General features: G+C 41.3%; 1 long non-coding RNA gene across 1 annotated transcript in view; it reads left to right on the forward strand.

Annotated features, from left to right (window-relative positions):
- The window catches only part of LOC102165048, a 308,358-nt gene continuing 293,262 nt past the window's right edge, over positions 5,804-20,899 (forward strand). The window contains exon 1 of the long non-coding RNA XR_307588.3: positions 5,804-5,985. This is a non-coding gene — a long non-coding RNA (uncharacterized LOC102165048). The remainder of the gene's footprint in view (positions 5,986-20,899) is intronic.

A 20,899-nucleotide genomic window follows, 5' to 3' on the forward strand; every position in this document is an offset into this window, starting at 1 on the left:
CTATTCCCAGAAGAAGGGCAGGATTCTGGATGGACAATAATTTGGGTTCTTTACTTTCTTCTGCTCTCTGAAATAAGACTGTATTTTTTTTTGCCTTGAGCCCCCTTCAAAGCAAGCATAGGGCCTATGATTTGTCTACTGTTGACTTCTGCCAGTAAGTGTCCTCCTTCCAAAAAGGAGGAGTGTTTTAAGGAAGATCAGAGAGAGGTAGAGAAGTATAGGAAAGAGTTCCAGTAACTGTTCTGAGACAAAAGTGGCCATAGCCTGTTGGAAGGGACAGTGCGAAGGTAAGATTCATATAGAGGTAATTCTTTCTGAAGTTCCTTTTGGGGCCAACTATACACACACACACACACACACACACACACACACACACACACACACACGAGAAACTATACACATGTAGAGAGCTCTTTGCAGACCAGATCATCTTTTAACCTTCAGTTTGCAATTATATCAGATCATCTGGTAGCTGATTATTGGTCTGTTTTTGTGTTTCATGGAACAACTATACTTCTACTCTCTATGCCCTGCCTTCAGGGCACATTCTTAATTCTTACCTAGCTTTTTACTCAGTGATTGTTCAATAAATGCTATACAACGGAAGGCACCATCCATGTGTCTATGGTACACTTTGATTTTTAAGATTATCCCATGTAGTTAATACTAAGTTTTCAGGGCAGATAGAAGATGTGCTTCCATCTTGCAAGATCTAGAAGGTTAATTTCAAGTTAGATAGAATTTTTTAGTTTTTCATTAATGAGTTCAATCCCCTCTTAAACCAATGAACTTTTCATGTTCCTTGGTTTCTGTGGGTTCATGCTGAGTTAAAAGAAATTTCATGCCACCATTCATTCAACCATTTTACTTTTCCATTTTTACTTAATGTAGCAGAAAAAGCACAGAATTTTTCAATCATGAAAACCTGAAACATCAAAGGATATTTGATATTCATGGTTTGAATTTTATGATTTTACAGGAAATTCTTCCCTAATGAGAATGGTACAGAATGGGTTCCCTTAAAAATGTAGCAATGGAACCACTTCTGCATGTATTTCAAGCAGCTGGTACATTCAATTTTATATTTCATCATTTTAATTTGGTATTTAAAAGATGATTTAGGTGGTATCATCATCTCTTAATGTTTGTCTTTGCTGAAAAGAAAACTGAGGATTTGTAGTTGGGATGACCAAATATATAATGAAAGCAATTCTCTCCAGCAAATGGCTCCCAGAGGTCATCTCTTGAAAAGAAGGAAAGCAAAAGCTGTTGGAGGTAGTAACCTCTATTATACATGATTTCAAACAGGAGGAGAAACAGCAAAGACCGTAACTCTAGCCTTTGTGTTGGGTTGTTTGTTGTCTACTTGGAAGCAGCTCCAGACCCCTTGCATGGTCTCTTTTCTTAGGGCAGCAAGCTGGCTTTCCCAGAATCCTCTTCCCTCTTCTAATCCTGAAGCTGAGTTAGAATCGGCCATGAGGGGAGGTTGGAAAGTTGAAGAGGAGAGACCATTACTCTCTTAGAAGCTGCCGAAGGGAGAAAAAGATAGGAAATTTGAAAAAAACTTCTCAGGGAGCTTCTTTTAAGACATTCAAGTCCAGGTTATAAACTTAGTTTTTCAGCAATGAATTTCCTGAATTTCACTTCCCCAGCTCTTCCAGCTACCTCTAATTCCTTGTATTAAACCCTCCATGCTTGGGAGTATGTAGACTGGCTACTCTTTCCCAGGCTTAATCCTGACTGATATATTTTTCACGATGGTTACCTAATTTTATTTATTTATTTGCCACACCTGTGGCATGTAGAAATTCCCCAGCCAGGAATTGAAGCTGCGACTGGAGCCACAGCATTGATGGTGCTGAATCCTTAACCCCCTGAGGCACTGAAGAACTCTGGTTATCTCAATTTTGAGTATCAGGCTTCCCCACCTCCCCAACATTTGTCCACAAGAGTATTAGAGTTCTCCAGGATGATGGCAAAATTTAGAGGAAGTTCAAGAGCTAAGATCTAAAGTTGGTTTATGAAAGCTGAAGAATGAACAGGAAATTGGGAGATGGCAGCTTGAGAAAGACTAGAGTAGGGGGTGAGGTTGTACGGGAAATATTCTTTATGTTTCTATAGGGTTAGGGCTTTCGGAGCAAAGAAACCTGGGATCTGGGATCTCTGTCAAAGGACAAGTCTTATATTTAAAGGATGATAGTAAGAGACCATCCTGAGAAATTTACCTCCTGAGGTAAATGCTTACATTTCAGAAGAGGATTGAAACACAGGAGTGTGGAGACATTCTAGAAATTGTGAACTTGTAGATGCTTGGCTTCCACCTGGAGACATTTGTTTATGTTTCAAAGGCCCAGAACTCAGGAATCATTCCTTTCTTTTCCCAAGGTTCACTTGTTTACATTAGGGAGAAAAGTTTCTTCCCTCTCATGAGGGGAAGGGGGACAGCTGTCCTTATCCTAGATAAGCCCACAGATTCATATTTTGGGTTCCGTGCCTACAGTACAGATCCTGGTACTGGTAGACTGACATCTGGTTCTCATTGCATAGCCCCAGTAAGGAAGAGTTGAGGCAGAGAACTGATGTGGTTATTTCTGTAAGTAATAATAACTCTAGCCCAGAAAACTCATGGATACTTTCAGGAGTACATGAATAAGTGTAGATACCAAAAATCTAGAATCAGATGGTGTGAGCTTCGAGGGTGGTGGTGGAGTTTTGAAGTACAAATAACAACTGGAAGAAGGCTCCAAGGAGGTTGCCAAAACTGATCCCAGGAACTGTGGAGCATTATGGCGAGGAGCAGCCTCCCTTGAGGGCTTGGAAAGAATTTTGTACATCACCTTCAGCTCCAGTGGAAGAAGTCTTCCTGAATGAAAGGCTTCAGGCTTCAAATGGGATTTATTCTAACATTTATGAGGAGGCAGCATGCACAGTGGTAATGATTGTACAATTTGGGTTAGAAATGCAACTCCACACATTATTCATTAGTCAGTGTTTATTGAGCATCTGTTATATTAAAGGCTTTTATGCCAAAGAGAGGGATGATCTCTGCCCTCCTGCAGTTTACAGTCTACTGCAAAAATCAGACAGAATATAAGCAAACATAGGAGTAAGTGTATACTTATAAACTACAATAAATGTAATGAAGGAAAATAATAGGATACTGTGGGGAAAAAAACAGAGGTGACCAACTTTAGATTGGGTGGTCAGTGAAGGCTTCTCTGAGAATGTAGCAGTTAAGCTAAGAGCTGAAAGATGGGAAGAAGATGGCTGTATGAGAAGAGGGGAGTGTGAGCTTCCCAGATAGAGGAATTTCATTTACTAGCTGGATAGGAAATGCAACCCCTCAGAGGTGTGTCTGGGGTATTTAACACTTGGGGGCATTTCTACACTGGTTTGTTGTTGGCTCTGTTTCTTCATCTGTGTAAGGGAGATAATAATACCTACCTGCCAGGCAGGAAGCTCTGCTCTCCAAGCATGATTGGTCTAGAAGTGACCATCTAACCCCCAAGTTCATGATTCAGGTGAACTGTATTTCTTATCTGAAGGCAGGAGACCACCATACCTCAGGAGGGGAGTATACTGTTAGGGAAGTTTGTTTGGAGGTAAGAGAAAGTGGCCACAGATGAGTCTTATTTGCTATCCAAGATCTTGGTTTCTGATAATGCTTTCTTCCTTTAGAAGAACAATTTGAGTACAGAAACTTCAGCCTTAGTACAAATGCCAGTGAGAGAATATTTTTTGAAGAATGGAGGCTCTTCTCTGGGTCCCTTGGAACGCATATGACCATCATCTTCACTTATGCCTAAGGCTGCTTTTGACTTGGCTTCTGGGGCTTTGTCCTTTGACATGTTTTGCTTCAAGCAAACAGGCAGGCAGATGTAGTCTGGGGAGGCTTGGAATAGGAGAGGGGGGTAATTAGGATAATAGAGAAAGGATGGAGTTATGGGACTTTGATTATCTCTGTGTTTGTTTCTAGAACCCTTTCACTTTGGAGTTGCTGTTAATGTAATTTTTTCCCCTCACAATGAAGCAGATGTGGAGTGGGAGTGAGGACTATAGCGATTGATTTTTAAGAGCCTAGGGTGGATTCAGAGGGAATTCCTGCTGTGATACATATCTTGATGAATTAGGAAGTGTTTGTAAAGGCTTCTCAACTATAATACTATAAAGCATACTTAATTGGAGTCACAAGTCCCTGGGAAGTGTATTTTCTTTCCTGTTTTGCTTAGATAATTAATATCCCTAATGATCATGCTATAACCCATACATCAGACTTTGAAAAGGGTAGACACTGGCTATTATAATTTCATTGCTGGTGGTTATTTTGATGAAGACAGAACTCTCAGTAGGCGAAATGGGAAGCAGTAACTCCCCTGGCCAGAATCATTCACCTAGCAAATGCTTATGGGAAGAAAATAGAAAAAGACTTCCTAAGGTAATAACTTTGTAGTAAGTTACAAAGATACAGATATATAAGAATACTCCATAGACTCTATTTTCTTCCTCTGTTTTGTCTATTCTTGCACCAATATCATACTTTTTACTTTTTAAACTTACTACAATTTATAATAAATGTTTACAGTTAATAAATAAAAAAGAAAAAGACTTCCTAAATGCACCTCAAATTCTTTTTGGTAGTTTTCCCTTTTGCTTCTTCCCCTTATCTTCTTTGAGTTATTAGAAATTCAAATATATCACTTCTGCAATTGTAATTTGCTTCCCAGAACTTAAGGCTTTAAAATTCTCCACTTCTTCAGAGAAGGAAGTAGACCCGTCCTTCTTCTATGTTCATTCTATTTTGGTATCTGCCATTGTTGACAGAAGTCAGAGAAGACTAGGTTGGAAGTCTCACTGTGTGAGAGCCTTCCATCAGTCACAACTTGTTGTAATGTTTCAAGCATCTTGGTGAATACCTACTCCAGTTTCCCTCCCAGACATAATCAATGTCTCTTCCTCTGTGGCCCCCTCAGACTTAGTCCATCATTCATTCAGTAAATATTTACTGAATTTTAACCATGTGCCACTGATGTGATAGTCATTGGGTACACCATGGTGAACAAGAAAGACACAATCTCTATCCCTTTCCCTCTTTCTCCTCTCTCCTTTTCCCTTCTTCCTCCTTGTTCTCTCCTCCTTCTTCTCTTCCCCTCCCTTCCTCTTGCTCTTCTTTCTCTTTCTCATCTAGTAAAGAAGACATAAAATAAACAATTATTATAAAAGGTGATATGTTCCATAGTGGAGGAAGTACAATATGGCTGTAATAACACAAAACAAAAAGAAATAACCTAGGGGAATCATAGAAGGAAGTGATATTTAAATTGAAACCAAAGAATAAGGAGGTGGTACTTAGATAAGGAAGGGGATGTATGTGTCAGGCACGGAGAATAGCTTGGAAAAAAGAAAGAATTAGCAGACCTGTAAGTAAAATGATTGCGTCCACAGTTTAGAGACCTCATATGTTAAATCTGGGCCAAAGCCTATCCTAGAATTGTAAGAAGGGACATGAGAGGCCGGATTGAAGATCCCACATCTCTCCCTGTTTTGCCTGTGCCTTGCAATTACTTGTCTCCTTGAAATTAGTGATGCCGAATATTGAGTAAGGCCTCTGATTCTTGTGAGTCTGATTTGACTGTCTGATCTGGTAGCCATGAAATGGCACCTCTCAGATCTCCTGCTGCAGAAAAAAGAGTTGACTGATAGCCTTGACTATACTCCTGGATCCATTCAGCACTGTGTTCACACTAAGAGCACAACTTCCCCAAACAGTGCTCAGTCAGTGACTGACTGAGTGTGGTGGAATTACTGATGCAGGGCATTCCTACAGGACACGTGGCTCCTCTTGTGAATAGCTTTGACTCAAGGACTTCCCATTGGCCGAGTTCTTAGAACTGCACTGCAGTCTGAGAATTTTATTCTCAGTGCTCCGTACCCATTCTTTCACAGAGACCAGATCTGCATCATGGTTCAGTTTTCCTCTGCCACCAGGTAAGCCAGCCAAGAGCAAGGGGAACAAAATGTGTAGAGAAGGAGGCAGGGATGACTCAGTTGCAGTTCTAAGATCAGGTGATGGCAGCCATGGGACCCATTAGGGAGCTGCTGCTCAAAGCTTCTGAGAGGCATAATCTGTGGACTTTGGTGGTCATGAAAATGCACTGCTCATCTCTCCTGCTGTGGGGGTCATATCTCTGGGGGGAGGGTCACATTTCCTGTTGTGGGGGTCACATCTCCTGCTGTGGGGGTTGACTGATGGCTCTTCTGTCCCACCTCTGAAGCAGAGTTTTCACCCAGGCCATTATTTCATTCCCATGTAACATGGGACTCCTCTTATGGCCAAGATTGCCTTTACTTTCTCGAAAAAAGATGGGACACTTCCCATCTACCCTTTCATATGTGTTCCTTTCGTATGTGTCAGGCCTGTGTCCAAGGCGTCAGGCCTGCATCCAAGGAGCTGAAGCCTCTCCCTGCCTGCTTCTGCTTTCTCACATTTATTCTTCACGGTATTTTATTTTATTTATTATTTTTTGGGCCACACCTGTGGCATTTGGAATCTTGGGCCAGGGCATTGCTGGATCCTTAGCTCTCTGTGCTAACCCTCTGTGCCACAAGGGAACTCTGGCACTGGTATTTTTTTTTTTTTTTTTTAGGGCCGCGGCAGCCCTGTGGAAGTTCCCAGGCTAGCTGCTGGCCTACTCCTCAGCCAGAGCAATGTGCACCACAGCTCACAGCTAAACCCACAGAGCAGGGCCAGGGATCAAACCCGCGACCTCATGGATACTAGTCAGATTTGTTACCACTGAACCACAACGGGAACTCCCTGGCACTGGTATTTTAGAATATAAGTACCCAGTTATTCTAAGTGTGGCCAGGGTCAGGAACTATTATGGTGGATGATAAAAGATACAAATTATCTTTCTTTTACTGTGCAGTGTAGCATGCAGCTTACCTGTGTGTCTTTGGATAGGTCAGTTAACTTCCCTGAACTTCTATTTTTCTCAGTAGTAAAATGGGGCATAATCCTAGAATCTGCTTTACCGGGCTGTGACGATTACAAGAAATTGTGTTTATATAACAGCTGGCACACAATGAGTGCTCATGTATAAAAAATAATTTTTTTATCACACTTTGATTGCTCTGTTGAGAGAACTGTAGAGAGAAAATAGAGTTGCTAAATCAGAAGTCAGGAGAGTATTCATCACATCTTCCTACATCTTCAGTTTTTTTTTTCCTCTCTCATCTACACTGAACATTTGGGATTTGGATTTGGAACTATTCACCATTTGGGATTGTTCATATTATTCTTTCCTTTCAGTGGCTACATTCCCAGTGCTCCTTATTAGACCTGTTTCAGGTACTGGATTTGGGCAGGACATTGATCTAATATGTTAAGTGGGAACAAGGGAGTGGGTTCTCTCCCCTTGATAGCCACGTGGTGACTGATCAGCAGCTGGACACAAGGGAGGCCTGGTCATCATTTGTGAGTGACACCTCTGTTGTTCTGAAAAAAATGTAGAGATTCTTCTCTTTCTGTATTAGGTTTGCTGCTGGAAAAGAGAAAAAAAGTTTTATGTCATGTGGCTGCATGTATTTTCCTTTACATGCAGTTTGCTGATACGGTGAAATTTTAGCCAAGTTTGGGTCACCTGAAAAAGTGCTTAGGAAATCCATCCATCTACTGTAGCCTTCTAGTGGGACAGCCTACTCCTATAGAATTTTCATGGAAAATAGCTCATTGAAAGGGCCTAATAGCTAGCTCACTTGTCCTTATCTTAATGGAATTAAGATTAGATTCTATCTTTACTTAGAATTAAATGGTTTTTCTGGTCTTCATCCACAGAATTATCTAAAACAGTAGATAAAGGCTTATACAGGTTAGTGAAACTCTTCAACCTGTATTTGAAGTAACTGTGCTTTGAAAAATGCTTTAGGTGCCAGTTGTGATGGATTAAACCTGGAAACAAGACAGAAATTGATACTACATTTGATAGAGAGTAGATGAATCATATTAGGGTTAATATTCTGACAGTAAAACACTTGCATTTAAACTTCTGAATGGATATAGATGGTTCATTCTATTCACACATCCTGGCAGGACTGAATTTAGGATCCTGCTAGGATGCTGGTGTGTGAGAAGCATAATTTTTAAGGCAGTAATAAAAAAACTGGATGTTGACATCTTTGAGTTTAAATTTCAGACTCTCTCTGTGATATTACATAAATCACTCAGTTTCTCTCTGGATTTTTTTTTTTTTTTACTACCTGTAAAACATGATTCACTGTGCTTCTCACACACATATCTCATTGCAGTTCCCACCAAAACACTTCGTATTTCAAAGATTCAGAAATAATTAAAAATATTTTTTTGCAAAATTACAGTCATGTAGAGGGCACATGATTCCCTTGCTCCTAAATTCTGTACTCTCTGTGGCTTTTAGAAAAGTGAGGGAGCCTTAGACCAATTAGATACCAGGCACAATGTGAAACATGAATTCAGGGTAAGCTGGGAAGCAAGTTCCATTATGGGAATCAGACATGAGTATTGTTATTCACTTGGCTTTGATCATTTCTGTGAGCAAGGGGAAAATCTGACTTTTTGAAAAAGCCATTTCACTCTGTGTGTTCATTATTTTGGCTGACAAATGGAGAGGTAAATTGACAGTGACTTCCCAGCTAAGAATACTGTGTATGTTTACCACCATAGGGAGCTGGAATTTTGTCAGTTAGCATGATGTCTTTTTAGCCTTCCTAAGGTTTCCAACCGAAAGAAAAAACAAAACTAGCAAAATTCAATTTTTCTCAGTGAAAAAAGGCTTTTAAAAAGCTAGGGAGGTTCCCTGTTGGCACTGGCTGTTCCTGTAGAGGACCTTGATGAGGCTGTGTTAAACTGTCATCAAGGCTGGCTTCAGCATGAAGTGGAAATAATTCTTCTATTATCAGCAGACACGGAGTCAGCATGTACTAGGTGAAGGTCGTGACGCCACGTGGTGGGAGGCAAAGTATTTAAGGTGTCCTAGGGAGATGGTATAGCACTGTAGGAAAGGGGCTGTGTTTTGGGAGTCAGCCTGGAAAGGAATCCTGCCTGGCTCAGCACCCAATATGCATGCAACTTCAGGCAACTAACATAATTTCTTAAGTCTCAATGAGCTCAATTGTAAAATGGGAGCATTATCACCTACCTTGTAGGTTTGTTGTGAAGATTGCATTAGGAAGCGGTGTTCTGAATGTTTTGGCAACATCGAGGCTTAGCATGTAACATGAGCTCACCCTTCTTAGGCAGGCCTCCTATTGGTCTTTGCTTTCTGGTCCCATTTGTAAATGACAATTAAAAATCCCTGGTGTTTGTTGCTCCAGGGAAGGAATTTTTTTTTTTTTTTTTTTTTTTTTTTTTTTAATGGCCATACCTGCGGCATATGGAAGTTTCCAGGCTAGGGGTCGGATTAGAGCTGCAGCTGTGACCTGCCACAGCCACAGCAACACCAAATATAAGCTACATTTGTGACCTACACCACAGCTTGTGCAACGCTGGATCCTTATACCCACTGTGCAAACCCAGGATCGAAACTGCATCCTCTTGGATACTAATCAGATTTGTTACCGCTGAGCCAAAACAGGAACTCCCCCATAGCAGTTTGGTTAAAATCTTGTTTGGATCATGAGGACACACCATATTGGGTACCACTAATTTTGGTAATATTGACAGCAATGAGGAATGGTGCCTGTAACTTTATAGTTACTCCAGTAATGGGGAATAGCACTGTTGGTATAAGCAGCAATTTCAGTACAGACAGTAATACTGTCAACTTAAGGCATTGTGGGCTTTGAATCAAATGATATTGGGCCTCGGCAGCAGTAGTGGCACCTTTTGCAAGTTTTAGTGGTAATTGTTTTGGCGGCTCTAGGGCAAGATAACCTCACATTTTTTGCCACCCATCCCATTAGGAGGTGAAGTTTATTTTCCTTTCCCTTGAATATACATTGGTCTGCAGTCATCCTAGGACTTGCCTTGACCAGTGTAATGTGGCAGAAACAATGCTGTGTAACTTCAAATCCTGGGCTTCAGTAGCCCTGCAACATCTAATTTTGCTGCTTGAAACCCTTCTGGGAATTCAGTCCTCTTGCTGTGAAAAAGCCTAAGTAGCCACATGAAGAGGATGGCTAGGTTCCCGACTGACAACCAGCACCAGTTCCCAGCCATGAGTGAAATAATTTTGAACTAGGCCATCCCAACATCTGGGTGACACTAATGAAGCAGAACCACTTGGTCAACCTGTGGAATCAGTGGGAATATTCTTTTTTTTTTCTTTTTCTTTTTTTTCGTCTTTTTGCCTTTTCTAGGGCTGCTCCTGCAGCATATGGAGGTTCCCAGGCTAAAGGTCTAATCGGAGCTGTAGCCACCAGCCTACACCACAGCCACAGAAATGCAGGATCTGAGCCACGTCTTCGACCTACACCACAGCTCATGGCAACGCCGGATCCCCAACCCACTGAGCAACGCCAGGGATCGAACCCGCAGCCTCATGTTTCCTAGTCGGATTTGGTAACAATTGTGCCATGACGGGAACTCCAGTGGGAGTATTCTTGATGTTTAAAGCCATGAGAATTTGGGGTGGTTTTTTGCATGGCAATAGATTTACCACACAGTGGCTATTTGCAGTGCAAGAGAGAGCGCTCAAGAGCTGAAATAGAAGAGGAGGAAAATAGAAAACCCCAAGGAATAGACAATAGGTCTAGCTAAGAGAGCACATTTGAGATGCATTGAGAGGATTTCCAGAATTATAGGGAAGAAATTAGGAAGAAACTTTTTTGGGGAAATGAAGATGGTTATGTCATTTATAAGAAGGAGAACCAACTTGCTAGTGTTACCATGTGGACTGAGTGGGATAATGTATGTGAAATAATTAGTGCTCTTTTTGGCATAAATACACTTGGTAAGTAGTAACCATTATTGTTAACCTCATCTTAGGCTAGCCCACTAATTTGACACTCAACAGAAAATTACCACATTTATTGTGTGTGTGTATCTTATTTCCACAGCTAGATAGAAATCTCTCTCTTTTTTTTTTTTTTTTGTCTTTTTGCTATTTCTTCGGCTGTTCCTGCGGCATATGGAGGTTCCCAAGCTAGGGGTCTAATCGGAGCTGTAGCCGCCAGCCTACGCCACAGCCATAGCAATGCGGGATCTGAGCCGCATCTGCAACCTACACCACAGCTCACGGCAACGCCAGATCGTTAACCCACTGAGCAAGGGCAGGGACTGAACCCACAACCTCATGGTTCCTAGTCAGATTCGTTAACCACTGCGCCATGACGGGAACTCCATGAAATCTCTTAAGGGCAGACTGTAGGTTATATTTCTTTGTGTGATGTAGGCTCTGAATAAAATATTGTTGGTTGACTAGGTAGAAATAGGGCAGACTATATCACATTTTTTTTTTTTTTTTAGGATTCTAGTCTCATTTACATTAGATCCATGTGCTAGTTTGTAATCTTAGCTACATTTCTAAAGTCACAAGACAGAAACTGATTGGAATTCAGCTAACATGGGCACTTAACAGAAGGATGACATGGCACTTATTCATACATGGGTGTCTCATGTATGTATATTTCAGGAGGTACTATAAAGCCAGGTACTCTGTTGTCAAGGAGATTTGTCTATTTGAGCTTAGCTGAATCAGCTACACACCTGTTATGAATTCAGGTTGCCTATCTCTGGAGATACGGACAGCTTCCTTCATTCAAGGTCAGGTACCAAAAAGACTCATGGTTACTGGCAGAATAGCTCCCTCCGGACTTGTGGAACTGAATTCTTGTAAGTTGCCGTGAAGCTATGGTAGTATGTGATTGGCCCTTTCAACCACTTCCCTTTACTGATTGACTGTTCCTACCTCTATGACATACATGTAAGTAGTCACTGAGGTTTCTCAGATAGTGCAATGCATTCCCAGAGCTGTTCTGTTTTAAGTCAGCTGGGGGGATATATAGTCTTTGTCCATTATGGCAACAGCAGGTGTGTGTGTGTGTATGTGCACACACGTGTGAGTGGCAAGTGTTAAGCATAACAAGACTCTCTGACCAATATAGCACACTCTAATTTCTTTTAGAGTCTGGCCACTTATAGCTATTCATAGGAAGTTAAATTTTATGTGTGTGGGAGAGCTGGAATTTTATCATTTTTAGGAGGAACAATAAATGATTTTAAATATCAGCTTAGACAAAGGATCTAAAGTCCCTTCCAGCATATTCTCCTCTTCAGCAAGGACTCTGAATCTAAGAAGAATGAAAAGTTAGTAATGTTTCTCTAAATAGAACATGTGAAATAATTAGCTGTGGCTCTTGATGTACACAAGATGGAAGGGAGTAAACAAATTTGGAGCAAGAACTCTTCCCTTGAAATTCAGATAGATAATTGGTTTTATGTTTCGACAGCATCTCTCTTCTACGAGCTTAAAGCAGGGCCGACTTTATAAACTTAATAAATAACTATTTATGTAGTGTGATTTGGGAGGCACCAAGGATTCATTGCCTCAGTATAGTTTCTTTACCCAAACAATACAGGTCTTGAAATTCAACCATTAGAGAGATTTGTTCTTACCTGGTTCTCTTTTTTGGAAGTAGATAATTCATATGTTGCTTAAACTTCAGCATCAGTTCTTTTATTTGGTATTTCTACCCCCTTTATTGCGAGGTGTGTGTGTGTGTGTGTGTTGCAGTCAGAGGGTTATTGCTGTAGATCAATTTATGGATATCCAGAGAGAGGACTCGACAGGAAATATCTGTGAGGCGTACTTCAAAATTTTGCACAGGACCTTATTTTAGCCAAGAGTCTTTTGGGGAGAGGGTTTACAGCCTTAGAATTCCTGATATAAAGCAGAGAATTTCTTTCTCTCAGTGATCATATTAATTCTGATTGGCCTTGCTCTTAATCATGGACCCACCTTTGGGGCCAATACTGTGACCATAGGTTTAAAGACTTGAGATTGGTCAGTTGTAGCCACATGCCTCACACAGTCTGAAAGCAGGAGTAGTTGTTGTGCTGTGATTGGCAGCCTCACCTGAGCCCCACTGAATGAGAGAAGAGAGTTCCCCAAAGCCAGGTGGGGTTGCTATATTTGCTAGAAAGGGAGGATGGGAAAAGTCCTGGGTAGACACAGATGACACTAACCACTGGACTTCTTTGAGTCTAAAGCATCTCCACTTAGAGTTTTATGGTGAAAACAACTCCAATCTGAAGGGCATAGTGCATAGGGGTTACATGATTAAAATATGTGCACCCATGGGGAGAGGATGATTCTGAAACTTGGTGAAGCAAAAGAAATCAGTGTCAAATAGATGCATGTGACTGTATGATACCATCGTGTAAACATGGATCCTTTGTGCACATGCACATTGTGAGCCCAAGACGTTTCATAATTCTGCATTGAAGGATTATCTCCCAGACTGTGCCTTCTCAGTAAACATACCATTGCCTCCCGGGGGTGAAGATTGGTTTGGGAAGGCAAAAACTTTAGATGTTACAGTACTCTGGCCTTCCAAAGGGTTGCGCTATAAAAACAGATGTGTACTATCACAGGGGAGGCAATTAGGGAAAAAAATATAAAAAGGCTCCTTCTGGGAACAATAATAATAAAAAACAGTTGAGAAACACTGTTCTAGATCCAAGAAAGTTGATGTATCTTAGGAAGATATGAACCAGAATGAAAGATATGTTATGAAACTTGTGATTAGAGAGGCAGCATGATTTGTGAAAACAGAACACGAGTTTGAATCCACCTTACTTTCTGGCTGTGTGGAGATGGACAAGAGGATCTAACCTCTTGGCATCTCAATTTCTTAGTAATGACCCTTTGCAGTCAATTCCACCCTCATCCCTGGCCCCAGGCAACTATTGATCTGCTTTCTCTCATTACAGTTTTCTAGAATTTCATATATATAGAGAGAGTCGAATAGTACATAATCTTTTGTTCTGATTTCTTTTGCTAATCATGTTTTTGAAATTCATCCAATTGTTACCTGTATTGGTATTTCATTCTCTTTTATTGCTATGTTATATTCCACTTATTGATTGACAAGCATTTGGGTTATTTCCAGTTTGGGGCCAGAGAGTATTATGAATAATGCTGCAGTGAACATTTGTGTACAAGTCTTTGTGTGGACATATCTTTCCAAATATTTTTTCATAGTTCTTGATTCTTGCTGCCAGATGCCACTGGATATTAGATATGCTACATGGTTAATACATACATAAAATATATCATGAAACACAAAAGACAGAAAGAGGCAAGAAAGAAAGAAATGGATGAATTTGATAAATTATTTTTGAAATGCTACATATTTTTCAAGTATTTATTGCTCAGAATAGCATATTTCAAAAAACACTTGAAGTGTAGAAAAGTATGTAAAATAGAAAAAGATAACCAAAAATGTACAAAATAATCATTCTGGTGGTAAAGGCTATGCTGCCAAACTAAGGCATAATTAATGTAAAATACAAAATTCTCTTCAGAGTATTTTCATACAAATTAGTTATAAAAATCATAGTTTATAATCCCAAATTCAGAATTTCAGGCCAAAAAATCATTAATAAATTGATCAGTATGCAAATAGGTTTCAAATTAATACATTTTAGGCAAATTCACTTCAGGCAAAATTTCACTGTTAATGAAAAGACATTTGTTACTAATTGGACATAGATGGCTTTTGGAGCAGTCAAATCTGGATGGATTCTCAGATTTCTCCTGTGGGCTAACAGGTAGTGGGAGGTGTCATTCTTAGAGATGGACATCCAGGAATGGAAAGAGGATTCATGGTGGGGTATGCATGGCAGGTAATAAGGTTTATTTGTGTTGAATCTGAGTGGCTTGGGAGATGTCCCAGTAGAAGTACCCAGTGGGCAGTTAGATTAATGGAGCTCAGGACAGATCTGTCTTGGAGATATGGACCAAGCCATTAGCACTGAGGTAATCAGACATATGTGGAAAATTGCTGTGGCTGGAGGATCTCTATAGAGGAGAGGAAGGCTTTCACTCTGATCTTGCCTTTGAGAAGCTCCTCTAGATTCCTAACTGCCGCAGATGTGTCCACAGGGCCCTACACCTCAGGTGCAGCTGGCTTTGGCGCACAACCAGGGGCTGGGGTGATGCCCTTTACCCTGGATCTGGGTCTGAATTCAACTTCTAACTAGGGATTGGTGTGTATTGGAGGCTGTAAAGAAAGCTGGAAAGACTGATTCTCTGAAAACCACACGTAATTGTCACTGCTTTGGGGCTCTTCCCGCAGAACATAACATAAAAAGAGAGTGAGAGAGTGTGGCAGAGGCCTCTGGTGTCCACGTCACCTCCCTCTTGTCTACCTCTGGTTTCAGTTGTAGCTGTGGTAGACCATTCTAGGGGACTAAAGACTCACTTTGTCAATTTTTTGAGCCTGCTTTGGGGCCTCCTTAGATTCTGTAGAAGCCTTCTTGACCGCATGCAGTTGTGGGCCAGAAATGCAGGGCAGCCAGTGCTCTCCTCACTCCATGGGCACTGGGAGCAGCCATCCTTCCTTCAGAAGGATGCCATTGGATGCATCCTGTATGCTTCTCAGGGGCCCTGGTTGAACCAGGCCCTGTTTCTCACATTGGTGTCCTAAATAACTCTCCTTGAACTTTCTTTTCTTTCGTCCCCGTCTCACCCTCTCGTTCTTTCAGATTCCTGGAACACCTCCCAAATAAGTCACCTGTAGCCAAATCCTTGCCTCAGGCTCAGCTTCTGGGGGAACCTCCCCTAAAATGGCCTGCTCTGCCCACTGTTCAGTAGAACATTTTCAGCTTTGGTGCCCCCAACCAGCCTTGACTGAGAGAACAGACTGTGGTGCCCAGCAGAAACAGCAGGGGCCCAGTGGATGTAGCAGCACCCAGCCAAGGAGGGTCAGGAGGTGAAGAAGGTGGAAATTGAGGTTGACACCTTCAGGACTGTGGGCTGGATGTGTTTGTAAGCATGTGTGAGTCACATGGGGAAACTCCAGAAGTAGTTGGTAACACCTTTGCTGGAGGCTGCAAATCTGTATTTTCAGGAATGAGTAAGCCAGTGGAACACTGGTTATGGGAAGAATTGTAATTGTCAGAGTAGGTGTGGTTGTACAGACAGTGACCAAGGACAATGAGCGAAATTTCCTGGGAATGGTGCAGTGGTTCTCAACTTTTGGTGCACATCAGGCTCACACAAGGAACTTAAATACAGATGTCCCCGAAAGAGAATCACTTAGGATCTGGCTATATGTATTTTTGAAAATTCCTCTCCTGATACTATGCCCAATAAAGTTGGAGGACTTCTGTTGAAAAAATGGGACAAAAAAGATCAGGGACAGAAGTTGGAGGAGGCAATGACACTTAAGACGCAGGCAGAGAAAGATGAGACTGTGAATGGAGGAAAGAAGGGGAAGTCAGAAAGGTGGGAAAGATGGAGTTCCATTGTGGCTCAGCAGGTTAAGAAGTCGACATAGTCTCCAGGAGGGTGCAGGTTCGATCCTGGCCGTGGTTACTTGGTCAGGGGGTTAAGGATCCAATGTTGCCACAAGCTGCAGTGTAGACCGCAGAGGCAGCTTGGATCCAGTGCAGTTGCAGCTTGGATTTGACCCCTAGCCCAGGAACTTCCATATGCTAAGGGCGCAGCTTTAAAAAGAAAAAAAGAAAAAAAAAAAAAAAAAAAAAAAAAAAAAGCGGTAGGAGAGAAACTCTCAAGCAGGGCAATAGGTCTGGTAAGGAACATTGAAAAATGACCTTTGGTGGTTATATTGGTAAGATCCGCTTCATGGAAACAACAAGGGTGGATGCCAGCTGCAGAGTGGATTAAAGCATGAACTGGAGGAGAGGTGTAATAGTGCACTGTCTGACTTTCAAATGGCTCATAAATCAAACCCTGCTACCCACCAAATCATAACCACTCCCCAGGCACAGTCCTTCAGCACCAGGGAGCCTGTGGTTGTGCCACCTCTAGAAAAGGATTTGTGAGAATCTCCAGTAGAGAAAAATCTCCAAGAAACGAAGAGGGAAAAAAACTTTAAAAAAACAAGCATTTGAAAACAGTGTATGCAAAGAGTGGGATCTTATTTTGATTTTCCACAAATGAAAGTTGTCTGAGTAATACCCCTTTTCCTCTTGGATGGTTCATGGGCTGTCAATCCCTGGCATCCCCTGTCCACAGGAGGCTGTGGTGTCCTGGAGGGAGAAACTCCTCTTCAGCACATCTCCTAAAGGTGACACGTTTTGCACTGTGGCACCAAGTCCTCTAGATGGCGATAAATCTCCATCATTGGAGCCTCCCCGTCTGGCTTTATGTCCCTGCAAAATTGCTTTCTGGTAGAGAAAAATGAGAGGCATTTTTTTTCAGAATTGACTGAAAGCTGCTGAGAAAGCTCTTCCTTGCTTCTTAGTTCTTAAAAGGGCTTTGACACACTGGCAAGAGTCCAGTGTTTGGAACTTTGGGTTCTAAGCGAGGAGGGAGCGGCTACATTTGTGAGTATCCTGGAGCTGGGATTTGTTGGTAGGAGGTATGGGCTATCAAGGGCCCCCAGGGCAGTGTCCTTGCTCCCTGGGAACTATCTCTTCCCTTGTGCCTGGTGCCTTCTTACCCTTCTTAGCAGGATCATGACATTCATTCCATAACAGGGCAGCCAACACTAACCTGAACCAGCCTTTCTGTTTTTGTTTTCTGCACTTATCTGCCATTTGCCACCAATGGCCAAGTGTTTCAGAAATCTTATTCAACCCTCCCGGGTAGATTCTCTTATTATTCTGTTATTTAGATAGGTGAAGCACTTGGCCAGAGTCAGTCAGGGATTAGTGTTATAGCTGGGATTTGATTGCAGAACTTGAATTCATAATCACTGGGCTGCCTCAAGGACAGGTAGTAGAAGCAAGGTCATATTCCTTGCCTTTTCTCCTTTTTGCCTTTAGAATGATTACGAACATTAAAACATTGTCATTTATTGGTTATGTGCTTACTGTGTGTCTGGCCCTGTAGTGAGCCGTTTCTGTGCACTATCTCATTTAGTTCTCACACAACATTGTGAGGTAAGTATTATTTTTTCTCTTTTGCAGTTTGAAGGCATGGAGGCTCAGAGAGGTTAAGTGACTTCCCCATGGTCACAGAGAAAGTAGGTGGCAGAGGCTTTGTCTCTCTACTCCATCTGGGGCCTTGCTCTTAACCACTCTTTTAGGCAGACTCCTCTTCAGTCAGTTCGTTAGGGAGACCATCAGAGGGTTGTGTACCAATGTGCCATCCAGTTCTTCCTGAAGGCAGAAGCAGAGACATAGGGACAGCTGTATGATCGTAGCTGGAATCCTGAAATCACAGACTCCTCTGTGTCTCTCCAGAGCAGACAAGATTCAGGCTGCAACAAAGTAAGTGAAATGTAAAGCTTTTGGAAATCGTAGAACTGCCAGAACCTAAAGGAACGACAGCGTTTCAGTTCACTGGCTGTGACTGTGGGAAAGAGACTGGATGGGTGGGAGGCAGGCCCTGTACTTCTCAAATGAAATCCTGAGGTCAGCCACCTGCTTCTAGTCCTTTGCTTGGCTACATGGCTGTTGTTAACTCCGTTTGTACCTTATTCAACTGAATGTACCTTATAGCAACATTAAAGCTTGTGACACCTTGATTGCTGCAGGGGTTTGCTGTGGACAGGACAGCTCAGTCCTGGTGAGGGATGCAGTTGCTGATGCAAGGACCACATATACCTCTCACCACATTGAATACTAGAGTGCTTTTCCTGTATTATCAACATCCATCCTAAAAATGCTTTCAATAGCTATTTTCCCATTTCCCCAAGGATCCTAAAATGCTTTGCATGTGTTCCTCCTACTGAAAGATGGAAGCTTGGTGTTACAGTTTATCCCCATTTATGAGATGAATAGCCCTATGAATGCATTGGAAACTGAGCTGTACCCCACACAACAGCCTCCTTCTGCATTTCATGTTTCTCTCCAGAGATATAAGAATACACAGAAATACAGACGCCTTGTTTCTGGAAATTTAGAGGAAAACATTTTGAACATCCACTTTTATCAGCACTGCTTTTTCTACTTAACATTAATTCTTCGGTTTATTTGTATTCTTTACTAAAAACACGTTACCCATGTTAGGAAAGAAAGAAAGTGAAAACCTTGTCAGTCATCAAAATGGGCTGATGGTCTAAATGTTTTTATCTAAATGTCTTTTTCTGCATCTTAGCCTGATTTTTTTCCTCTCCATATACTTTTAAGAAAATTTTTTGGTTTTTTTCAACTCACCTTTATTAAGCTCTTTTTATGTGTAATGGCATGACCAAAGGCTCTATGGGGGATACATATTTGCATATATTTTTTCTTCACAAAAAGCTGACATTCTAGCGAGGAGGGGACCTGCTTGCCTGTCCATGGCTATGTCAGTAGTCATTGCTTCTGTTGTTGGTTGTAACAAATGAGAGGCACAGATCCGTCCTTTAGAACTTCACAGGGAGGAAAGAGCTCCATGAATGGGCTGCTCAGAGATGGGCTCTGGAGAAGGGGTAGATCATTCACTTATTCATTCAACAAATATTTGTTTGGCCAGCTTTGGAGCAGCTTGCTGGGGCAAAGGTGATGGATTAGAAAAGCTCTTTGAGGAACTCACAGTAGGTAGGGAGACAGATAAATAAATATCCTATTACAAAGCAGGCATAGGTGACTGGGGAAGGCTGAGCAGTGTGTGCCCTATATGGACTTTGGGGAGAATGTGGAGCTGAGGGGGACTAAAATTTAGCCTCTAGTCTCTCCTCAAAGGGTGACTGGATATGTGAGTACTGCAGGCAGTTTTGCAATCAGAAGGAATACCCTTTTCCAAATCCTGCCAAGGTGCCATCTGAGTAGTGGCTGCTGCCTTGAGTGTACTCAAATTTTTTCCCCTATTTAAAAAATTATTTTTAAAATCACATACGGTAAAAACATACAGTTTTATGAGTTTTGGAAAATTCATAGAGTCATATATCCACTGTCACGATCATGGTACAGAACAGTTATGTCATACCTCCAAAAAAATTCCCTCAACAGATTAAGCAGTTTCCAGGGGCTGGGGACGAGAGTCAGGCTCCATCTCATCTGCAGGTAACTACTGAAGTGTTCTCTGATTCTGTAGTTTTTTCCAGGATGGAAATCGTACAGAGTGCAGCCTTTTGAACCTGGCTTCTTGCACTCAGCATAATGCATTTCAGATTCAACTATGGTCTTGCATGTATTGATTGTTTGTTCCTTTTTATTGCTGAGTACTATTCCACTAAATTGATGTACCACAGTTTATTTATTCCCAAGTTGAGGGACATTCTGTTGTGTCTAGTTTTGGCTATTCTGCATAAAGCTGATGTAAATATTTGTAAGTTGTTTTTTTGTGAACATAGGTTTTCATTTCATTTGAATAATTATCTAGAAGTAGGATTGCTGGGTTGTATGGAAAGTATGCATTTAACTTCATAAGAAACTAGTTAAAGATAAAATAAAACTAAGAAAAAAGTTCTATAATGACCATACAAGTTTGCATTCCTACCAGCAGTGTGTAAGAGTTCCAGTTGCTCTGCATCCTTGTCAGCATGTGGCATTTGTTAGCTTTTTTCCCTCTCTTTTAAATTTAGCTGTTCCAACAGTTGTGTATCACATTGTATTTTTAATTTGTGTTTGCCTAATGACTAATTATGTGAACATCTTTTCATAGGCTTATTTGCTATCTTTGTATCTTCTTGATGAGATATCTACTGAAATCTTTTGTCAGTTTTCAAAATTAAGTTGCTTGTTGAGTTTTGACAGTTCTTTACATACTCTGTATATAAGTCCTTTGTCTGATATGTAATTCACAGCTGTTTTATCCCAGTCTATGGCTTATAAATATATTATTCAGTGATTTTCTTCAGTGTATAG

This window comes from Sus scrofa, chromosome 14 (genome assembly GCF_000003025.6).
Source record: "Sus scrofa isolate TJ Tabasco breed Duroc chromosome 14, Sscrofa11.1, whole genome shotgun sequence".
Taxonomy (NCBI): Eukaryota; Metazoa; Chordata; class Mammalia; order Artiodactyla; family Suidae; genus Sus; species Sus scrofa.